The sequence below is a fragment of the Natator depressus genome, chromosome 5 (genome assembly GCF_965152275.1).
Source record: "Natator depressus isolate rNatDep1 chromosome 5, rNatDep2.hap1, whole genome shotgun sequence".
Lineage (NCBI taxonomy): Eukaryota > Metazoa > Chordata > Testudines > Cheloniidae > Natator > Natator depressus.
The window spans coordinates 28,327,865-28,339,116 of NC_134238.1; positions in this window are offsets into that span (position 1 = coordinate 28,327,865).

An 11,252-nucleotide genomic window follows, 5' to 3' on the forward strand; every position below is an offset into this window, starting at 1 on the left:
CCCTAAGTGCAGCACCTTACATTTGTCTTTGTTGAATTTCATTTTGTCATCTATAACCCAGGTCTCCAATTTATCAAGAAACCTTTGAATTTTAGCTCTATCCTCCAAAGCGTTGGCAACCCCTCCCTCCCCCACCCTCCCAGCTTTGTGTCATCTGCAAATTTGATCAGTGTGCTCTCTATTCCTACATCCAGGTCATTAATAAAGATGTTAAATAACACCGACCCAGAACACATCCCTGTGGAACCCCACTTAAGACTTTCCTCCAATCTGACATCATTTCACTAAAAGTTACTCATTGTTTGCAGTTGTTTAACCAATTATGTATTCTGCCAAGCCCACATTTCTCCAGCTTACCTATCAGAATGTTATATGGGACTGTGTCAAAAGCAGGGCTGGCCTTACCATGAGGCGAACTGAGGCGGCCAGCTCAGGTGCCAAACTGTGGGGGGAGTGGGGTGCCACTAGGACCCAGAGTGTAGAAAATTGTGTCTGCTGCTGGTGCATATGTATTCTCTCTGCTCTAGATGCACAGAGATGGTGGAGTGCTGTGCTGGAGGAAGGAGAGCACAAGAGACATAACAGGCAGGCAGGAGAAAAGGTGAGAGGGAATAACAGAAAGCAGGAGGAGCTGCAGGGAGAGAGAGGAGGAGGAGCCTCTTACATACCTCTCTAGCACCCCCAGAAGCCTGGACTGATTAACACCAGCTTCTCAGGGAGCTTCCTGTTTCCTGCTGCTTCCCTGAACCCACTTGAGGAGAACAGGCAGCCAACTGAAGTAGTAGGAGCCAGTTAGGCCATTAAGATGCTGATATCTTCCCTCACTCAGGCCCTGCTACCAGCCTGCTTATTTGCCCCCTTCAATTGAGTGTTGAGAGCCACTATAGCTGGCACAGAACAGCAGTCATGAGTGAAAGAAGAAAACTCCCCTCTGGGGCAGCATTCAGAAAAAGAAAGAAAGCAAAGGAAGCTTTTCTATCTAAACAGGAAGGAGCTCTCCAGAGATACACAGACACAAATGTTCATGGTGAGCCTTCCGGCCCCAGTGTGGATGTGAGTGGTGAGGAGATGCCTGATTTTCCAGTTAGTCAGAGTGCAGGTGACCTGGCAGCTACTGCAGCATCCATATCTCCATCTCAAATGGATGTAACCATGCACATTCCTGAAGAAAAGTGTAGATCAGAGAAGAGTGTGGTGGAGGCGCAAGAAACAGCTGCTGCTGAGTTTAGTTCCTTAAGTCTTGATGATCCAGGACCGTGGACCCACTTGAGCAGTAGCCTGAGGGACTTCCGTGTCCTGCATGGGCCACAGCAAGTGAAAAACTTCATGTTCCCCAAAGACAATGAAAATAGAAGGTTCCATCCAACACATTACTGGCGTGAAATCCCCAAGGGTGACAAAGTGGAGAGGCCATGGCTTATGTACTCAAAAACACAGAATGCTGCGTACTGTTTTTGTTGCAAACTCTTCCAATCTAATGTTCCAGCCACATTGGGTTCTACAGGAACAAAGGCTCATTGCCATTTGAGAATGCTTGCTACCCACAACCTAGCACTGCGTGGCACTTCAGATCAGCTGTATGTGCCAAACAATGGAAACTTCCTTAAAATTGTGGAGCTGATGGCTGAGCTTGATGCTGTACTCCTGGAGCATCTAAGAAGAGTCACCACCCAAGAAATGTACACACACTACTACCTTGGAAAAACAATTCAAAATGAGATCATACAGTTACTGGCAACAAAAGTCAAACAGAAGATTGTGGCAGAGCTGAAGTCAGCAAGATATTGCTCTGTTATTCTGGACTGCACACCTGACATCAGCCATACAGAACAAATTACTTTAATGGTGCATTTTGTAACAACAACAGAACCTAGTAAAAATGTCCCTGCAATGGTGACTGTCGGAGAGCATTTTCTAGAATTTATTGACATTGATGATACAACAGGAGCTGGTATGACAAATGTGCTTCTTAAAAAGCTGAAAGATACGGGAATTACAATAGGCTGACATGAGAGATGAGGGGCTACGATAATGGTGCCAACATGACAGGAAAGAACAGAGGAGTGCAGACATGGATCTGAGAGTTAAACCCTCGTGCTTTTTGTGCCGTATGCAGTTCTCATTCATTGAACTTGGTGGTGAGTGATGCAGCATCAGCTTCTAGTGAGGCTGCTGAATTTTTTAAATGTAATTCAAAGCATCTATATATTTTTCTCTGCATCAACTCATCGATGGCAAATTTTGAAGCAACATCTGGGAACATCCTCTCTGACAGTGAAACCACTGAATGCCACATGATGGGAAAGTCAAGTGGAGGCGATAAAGCCTATCAAACACCAAATTGGGAAGATAGATGATGCCACAGTTGCCATTATGGAGGATAATGCTATGACAGGAACTGTTTGTGGGAGAACAGTGACAGAGGGAAATGGAATCACCAGAAACATACATAACTTCAAATTTCTTTTGTGGCTTAGTGTTGTGGCATGACATACTGTTTGAAATAAATGTTGCAAGCAAGAGACTCCAAGGTGTTGACCTTGATATATCTGGAGCAATGGAACAACTGGACAAAGCAAAGTCATACCTACAGTCTTACCAGTCAGATGAGGGATTTCAAAATGTTCTGAAGAGTGCAAAGAAGTTGGCAGAGGAACTTCACACTGAAGCTATTTTCCCATCCATTCAAGAATACAAGAGTTACCGAAGAAGACATTTTGATTATGAGGCATGGGATAATCCCATAAGAGACCCCAAACAACAATTCAAAGTTGAATTCTTTAACCAGGTGCTAGATTGTGCAATACAGTCAGTTGAAGAATGTTTCATGCAGCTCAAGGAACACAGCAGTATATCTGCGATGTTGTATGATATTCCAAAACTCCTCACTGTAGCTAAAGAAGACCTACACCAGCAATGCAGGGCACTAGAGACAGTGTTGACACATGATGACATGCGCAATATTGATGCGAGTGATTTAGGTGATGAACTGAAAGCCCTTTCAAGATACATTTCAGCAGGATCAACTCCAAAGGAATATATGTTCACAGGTAAGATGACCACCCTCTTTCCAAATGCTTTTGTTGCTCTGCGCGTACTTCTAACACTTCCTGTAACAGTTGCCAGTGGAGAACACAGCTTCTCCAAGCTTAAGTTAATAAAAACACATCTATGCTCCACAATGACACAGGAGAGGCTAGTCGGCCTTGCAACCATCTCAGTAGATCATGAGCTGGCCCAGACTGTGGACCTTCAGGAAGCAGTTTAAATCTTTGCAACCAAGAAGGCATGGAAAGCACCACTTTAATTATTCAAACAGATAAAAATGCCAGTGTTTACTATGCAGACAAGAAAAGTTACATTTGCTGTTCAGGCGTTTGAAAGTTAAGTGTTACTTAAAATTTTTGAAGAAGGCATTTTAAGTTGTTAGTTTTCCTTTATTGGGGTAGGTAACAGAGCAGTAGCATGAGAGGAATAGAACAGGAAGAAGGCAGAATTGAGACCTTTCAAAGTTTTGGCCCAAGCGAGGGGGTATGGGGGCGTCATTTGAGCTCCCCGCCTCAGGTTCCAAAATGTTGTGGGCCGGCCCTGGTCAAAAGCTTTGCTGAAGTCCACCATCCCTATTTCCTTCCCCCCTTAGCTCCGTGTTGCAGTGTCTGCTTGGTCAGTCCGAGGGCTTGTCTACACTACAAAGTAAGGTCAGCTTAACTTCACTGCTCAGGGCTGTGAAAAATATCACGCCCTGTGCGATGTAATTAAGCAAACCTAAGCCCCAGTGTAGACACTGCTAGGTCTACAGAATTCTTCCGTTCACCTACCTACCGTCTCTCGGAGAGATGGATTTAGTACAGTGATGGAAGAACTCCTTCTGTCTCTGGCATAGCTATGCCACTGGAGCATTTACTCCACCCCTGGTTCCTTGTCCTAATTTACTCCCTCTGTCACCCCACTCCCACTCCAGATCTGGTTCTTGTGCTCTCTGCATTCAAGCGGTATTTTTTCACAGGAACAGCAAAAGGCATATTCATGATACAAAGGCCACCTCTCTCCCAAATGTTAGGTTCCTGCTCCACAGCATGGAGATGCTAGGGCTTCTCAATGAAATGACTGTAAAAAAATTTTTAACATGGATAAAGCAATGTATTTTTTCCTAATTGCATTCTCAGAAATGACTAACCATTTTTACCAAACTTTAAAAAATATTCAGCCTGAACCAGACACCTGGCATGAAAAAATTCAGCCTGAATGGTTAAAGTTTGGCAAAGTTATGATCAACTGAAAACAGGGTCTTATAATGAGGAGTGTCAGGCAGCCCTAAGTACAGAGATGTCCGGATTGTGGCCGTGGACATTTTGTCATAACATTTCTTCCTTTATTTAATCATATTTCTTTAAGAAGTGTCAATCCAAGTCTCTAGGTGCTTGCACAGATATTTAAATGTACAAAATTAAGGATAATTACAACCCACCCATTCAAAACAACCCCATGTCACAAAATATGCTTTAATAACAATCCCCCACATCAGACTATCCACTGTCATTCAATCTGTTCCTTAGCAAAAGCCGGGGGAGATAGATGAGTCTTGCAGCAACCAATTCAGGTGAAGCTGAATCAACAAGACTCTTTCCTTTGACTGTACTGTGAGTTGGATCAGGCCCTAACCTTGATGTTCACATTGAACAGGAAGAGTGACAGAGAGAAATGTGTGGTTCCCCATGAGAGAGCCTTTCAGGCAGATGAGGAATCACCCCAGGAGCTCTCTCTCAGACCTCTCAGAAAGAAAGGGATGAAGCAGCCTAGGAGAGACTCCATCTACCCCATTAGAAACCACAGACTTGTCATTAAAACATCATGCTCCATAACTGTCTGCCACATTGAACAGTTCCACATTTCTGTATGTTGAGGATGTTATAGTGGAGATAATGAAATGCTTTCTTACTTCCTGCAGAGCCAGAGAATATGATTTCAAAAGGTCTTTAAGTGACAGTGTATGATTTCTGCTAGTTGCCCTCTCTCACACTACATCCGTCTCATCTGGACACCAGCGTGACCTGTGGAGATGGAGTCAAGGCATTCAAGGTCACTATACTGATAGACAAGGACAAAAGATCATTATAAAGTCCTACCAAGCCATCAATAGAATAGAACAGTCAGCAGAACAGTATTTTCACCTAGAACTCTCTAGAAGTGCCTTGGCTCCATTTACCTAATAGGGCAAACAACTGAAACAACCATCGCCCTGACAGAAAGACATGTTCCTTCCTAAAGCTAAGGAGAGTCACCAAGAAGGGTGTAACCTTCAGTTCATCCCAGTCTAAACCCAAGCTGCATTGAACTGATCCAGAAACCACTATCAGCCCTATGGTTGTCATTCTATCCACAAAACCAGAGCTGTACCAGAAGACTTGCCATCTTCAAGAACCATCAGCTTTAGCGACTCCAGTACAACTGCAGAGGGGAACTTGGCTAGCTCAAAAGGGGCTCTATGGCATAGCAGGACAATTAGGAATAAACTAATCTTGGTCCCATCTTAACCCCATTCCCAGGACACTCATTTATATGCAGTTTGGAAAGGGAGACCTAAATTTAAGGCCAGATTTAAACAAGATGGTTACATCACACTATTAATTCTTTCTTGCTTCATGCAGAATTGCATACCCTGCCAGATGCAACTATGCCAGCACAGCACCTTCATTTTGTCATCCAACCAGTTATACATTTATTGTCAAGTGTCTCACCTTTATTTAAATTATGGAGGCTGATAATTTTACTAGACACCAACCTTGCCTTAAACAGTCTGACCTAAGAGCATGATGTCTTGATCCCCTTTTCCCAGGAAGCTGCTATACATCTTGTGCAATAGGCATGAATGCTTGACAGAAGCATTCATTCCCAAAGGTAAGAGGGTAATTCAGTTTCCATGACCCAGTCAGTCTTTGGCCTCTTTGCTGAGGCTGCTAACATTGGTGCCAGTTAGTGCCAAATATGGCGGTTAAGGACCACATTTTCAAAACTCTGCACCTAAGAATATGAGCCAATGCAAACTGTATAAAACATACATGAGCTACGTGTTGGGAATCTGTTTTGAGTTCACAAATGCAAGTTTGCCACACACAAATCCTTAAGGCCCACTTCTTCACATATTCCAAGGAGTGATTTAGGTCCTGAGTTCTGAAAAATATAACACATGCTTACAATATTGTGCAAAAGCAAAGAAAAAAATCTTTGTCACAGTGAATATTATTAATTAGAAAGTCAAAGAAGTTGAAATACAGCAAACTGTGTCACTTAGGCTTGATCTGGAAAATAATAAAAATAATCCTAAAATAATTTTTGTTTACTTATATGTACTTATAATAATTTACCTTTCCTCCCAAAGCACTTTACAAACATTGAGCTTGATGTGCAACTGATCCAAATGATAATTTTTTAAATAGATCATCACGTTGTAGCCTGTCTGGAAAGAGTAAAGTTGTTTTAGAACGTTGCTGCCCTACTTTAAATATGTTAACTCATTTTAAAGTAGGAAAACCTGCCATTTGCACAAGCTCTTCTGCTCATTGTTACAGAATTGTTTGGCTTTCTTTTGTGTATTTATTTGAATGCTCTGATATATGCACAAATTATAAAAAAATCTGTCGAGACAAAAATGAACTAGCTGATTGTCAATTCTAACTTTGTAAACAGTGAAAGCCAATTCCTCAGCTGGCGTAAATTGGCAGAGTTCCATTGAAGTCAATAAGTTTACTGCAATTTACATCAGCTGAGGATCTGGGCCCAAGTGTTTAAGGACCAATAAAGTAGATCAGTGCTAGTCTATAATTACAAATCTTTTCCTCTGTTTATTCTGGAACGTATTTGTCTGGCTCCAGGCAATTTTCCATTTACTGGAAACAAAGCACACATGTTGCATCTGGGAATTCCACTACAACATAACATCTGCAGTGCCTGCAGTTTCTCATTTTCTTTCTCTTAATAAGAACTGTTAGGACTAGATTGTGCCGAGCCCTGCAAGCATGTGCAAAGGGAACACAGAAAGTACATGGAGCTTCCTGAACTATCCCATACCTACATAAGGGCCAAGGTGGACCACGTGCTTTACTGAGTGCAAGTCTAGTATGTGTAGCAGTGCTAACCTCTCCAGAGTGGCTGTGGAGCAAGCTGGGCACAAAGGCTTGCTTTTGCTGCACCCCCTTCAAGGGTGGCACAGCCGCTGGGCTCTTTGGAACTGTGGTATTGAACATGAATCCTGCTTCCAGTGAAGTCACTGGGGACCAGATTTTCAAAGCTATTTGGGCATCTAAAGATGCAGATAAGCACCTAGTGGGATTTTCAAAAGCTACGAGTCACCTAACTCCCATTTTGCTAGGCACCTGTCTACATCTTTAGGTGCCTAAATACCTTTGAAAATCTGGCCCTCGGAGTCCTGAGAAAAAGGGCTATTTTAACTTCAGCTCAGCTTCCCCTTCCCCTTGCGCAGATGAGAGGGGAAGGTCTATAAGCCTATGTCTACACTGGAATTTCTACTCATATTTTAACATATTAACCAATTATTGCAAATTTTAGCCTAAACAGGGCACAAATGTTTGTCATTAGTTGCGCTTAACCCAAGTAGCAACAAAAGTTTGTGTCCTAGAACAAACTTTTCTCTGACAGTCTGCCCTGAGATAGGCACTCACAGTTATGAGCCACTCCAGACAGCATGACAGTGTCTACTTTCGAATTTACAATGGTGTTAATTTTTTAGGTATGGTTTAACACGTTAAGTGTTGGCATACCAGAAGAGTGTATGCTTGGGAGAGGGAAAAAATACTTTGGGGAAGGTTGGGCTACACAATAAAAAGATCACAGGACTGGGATGAATCCTAAACGGGAATTTTCTATTCACTTTGTTAACTTATTTTACTATCATATTATAAATACTAACCCTTGAGGAAGGGTTGCTGACTGACTTTTTTCTGCTGAGTCATTCCATCAGTTTACAGGGAGTTTTGTCATTGACTTCTATTGTAGCAGGGTAACAACCAGTATGTCTTTTTCAGGCCCAGTGCTTCTTGGCTCTCTTGCTTTAGTGGTTACTCCAGTGCCAACTGTGCCTTAAAGGCACAATACAGTCCTTAGTAAATATGCTGAGGAGTATATCTGTCTCTTACTACGTGCCTGTACAGTGTCAGGCACAATGGGACCCCAGTCTCATTTGGGGCCTCTAGATTTGTTATTACATTAGTGCCTAGATTTGAGCTTTCTGTTCTTGGAATTGTTGTGTATTTTCTTCTTTCATTATCATCCAAAACTTCTCCAAGCCATTTGCTAGCTTGAAGTCTCAACAGAGCTGTACAATGAACAAGTCACTTTCAGTTTTATTTATAGACAGTTTCTAGTCAAGTTCGCTGTCAGGTTCTATACATTTTTTAGCTGCATTGTTTGGGGTGTAAATACTGCATGAATGTTTATTATTTGCAAATAAAAAAGTACAAATAAATCACCATTAATGCAAGCATACAAACAGAAATATTTGTATTATTTCATTATTTTAAAATATCATAGGAGCATAGTGGCCCAGAGTCTTTGCTACAGTACAGCTGCCTTGAGTTAAAACTTCTGGTGCAAATGGGCTCTAAAGGCAGTGTAACCAGCAATGGGAAAATTACACCAGTACTGGGGGGGTCTTCCATTGACATGGATCCAGCATAGCTTTGGTGTGGCCATTGCCAAGAGGCAAGGCCAAGGTTCCTTTAAACACAGCTGAACCCACCTGCCAAATTGGACTTTTGAGGTTGTTGGTATCTGGTTTGACGTAGCTCAGTCTCCAGGCTGCTCTATTTAATGTTGGGGGGTCTGAACCAACATATAGCCAGCCCAGAATCAAGGAGTGCAAAAGTGAGCTATATGTCAGCTTTGCGTGCATTAAACACTACTACTCACGCCCCCACATTGGACTGTGTTATTGACCACAGCAAAGAATCTAGCTCACTGTCTTAAATTTTGCAAAAGCTTATTTTCACAAAACTTAAATTTTGGATCCAGTTAGAGCTGACAGTGTCTCTATGAGAAGAAAGCACATTATGAGAAGCATTGAAGCTGCACACAGAACTAATTACAAACCTCTTGTGCAACCTGACAAAATCTTGATGAATTTCAGATGGCCCTAAGAATGTCATTGTACTTTGAAAAACATAACTCTGAAAGCCTTTCTGTTTATGTCAAGTTTTGCCTGTTAGCCTTTTTTCCTAGCTTTCCTTCAAAATAAAGGACTTTTTGTTTTCTTTATTGAGAGGCATTTATTACATTTTTGTTCCAAATTGTTTTGAAACTTCCTGAAGGAAAATGGAAAGATTTTGTCTGAAACATTTTAAGCAAAGATTTTTCATTCAAAAATTCTCATATGAAGAGTTTTGTTTTCTGATCAATTAATAACAATATTTCCAATAATAATAATGCAGGTATACCGGAAGAACTGGAAGTATCATAGCCTCATAGTTGGCATTCAACTCTGTACAAAGCCTGAGTAATTAGACTGTGGATACTATATTGAAAAGCACCTAAGTGACTTAGAAACCTAAGTCCCATTAAAAAAATAATCAATGGCACTTTGGCTCCTAAATCACTTAGACATGTTGAAAAACTTTACCCTTTTGTCTTTAGGGCTTATGAGGGACAGATACCCCACCCCTAAAATAACTTTACTGTTAGTGTATGTTAGCCCATCTGTGTGCTATGTGTGATTTTATGTCACTGGATCCATATAAAGCACAGAGGCAATGGCCCCTCCTCCACCTACTCCTATTAGCCCCTTCTTTGCTACCTATTTGGGACCAATGGAGTCCTATTCCCTGCCATATGAAGTATATATGTCTTCCCCTACATAAAGCCCTACCATAGGCCATTTAAGTGCTTGTGCCAGCTACATGCCACTCCTTACACAGGACTAGGTGTCATGATTTAGCCCTAAATAATTAATCAATAACATAAAAAACCTGCTGGCACATGCAGGAATATTGGATGAATTTCCGCCCTGAGCACCAGACCAACACAAGGCTGTACCACTCAAGTCACACTTAATCCCTCAAAATTCAATGTAGGCACTGAATGATGAAAATGTGCCCTCGAGTTTAATCTAACATGAATTCATGCAAGCTAGGAAATTCTCTCAGCATTTCACTTTTGTTTGTTTTACCTAGATACTCCAGCACACATATTAGAGTATATAAGGAAACATTCTGAGAGGTCCCTTGGGAGAAAATCATTTGAGTTGTAGTTGGTACAACATTAATGTCATTTGACACATTTTACGGAGGTGCATCCGAAGGTACTTTACATTAATCCCTGAAATGTAATAAATACCTTGAAAGCAAAGCAGATAATTGCAGCTAATTAGAAAAAGCCAGGTGACATTAACACACCCATTCAAATCCAGAAACGTTCAGAGAGAGAGCGAATGTCACAATTAAAAACCATAATGCCAACGTGTTCTTTCTCCACCCAACTGTGATTTGCTCCCTGGCATCCGCAGCAATCACAGAGCACAGATTATACTTGGGAACATAACGGATAATGAACTCAGACAAAAATGAAGATGCAAGGCCATTTAAAGCCTTGTAAACTATGGAGAAACCTTCATATCAATCCTGTAAAAGTATCAAAAGACTACAGGGAAATATCACGGATGTAATTATGTACTGGCTGACCTTAGTTTGAATTAAAATACGGACAGTAGCATTTCATGCCATCTCCAGACTTGGCGGAATATCAGTAGTCCAGTGAATGAAGCATTACACTAATAATTCTTGTGGTATAATTCCCATTTTGGACAAGACAATTTCTGCCTTATGGTTGGCCTTTTGCTTCTTTTTCCAGATGTTTTCACACAACACTACTGTAATAGAAAAGGGTGCAACATTGGGTGCACTTCTCAATGTATAATAAAAATAATCAGCAATGACCCTTAGTTGCTGTAATGAAAAACTACTGCAAAATAGTTGCTAGAACAAAAACTAGTTCCCCAGATTTTGTTTGGGAATATAATGGATAATGAACCTGGACAAAAATGAATCAGGTAAAAATCAGCCATCTCTATCACTTAAGTTCCACTTCGCTTCAACACAGGGATGAATTTCACCTCTTGTGAATAGTCATATAAATTAAATACTATTTGGCCTGTGTAGGTGTTTGCAAAATAATTCTCATTGATTTTACTGGGATCAAGGCCAACCCCATCATGTTATTGTTTTCCAGCAGAAAGTAGCCTTAGG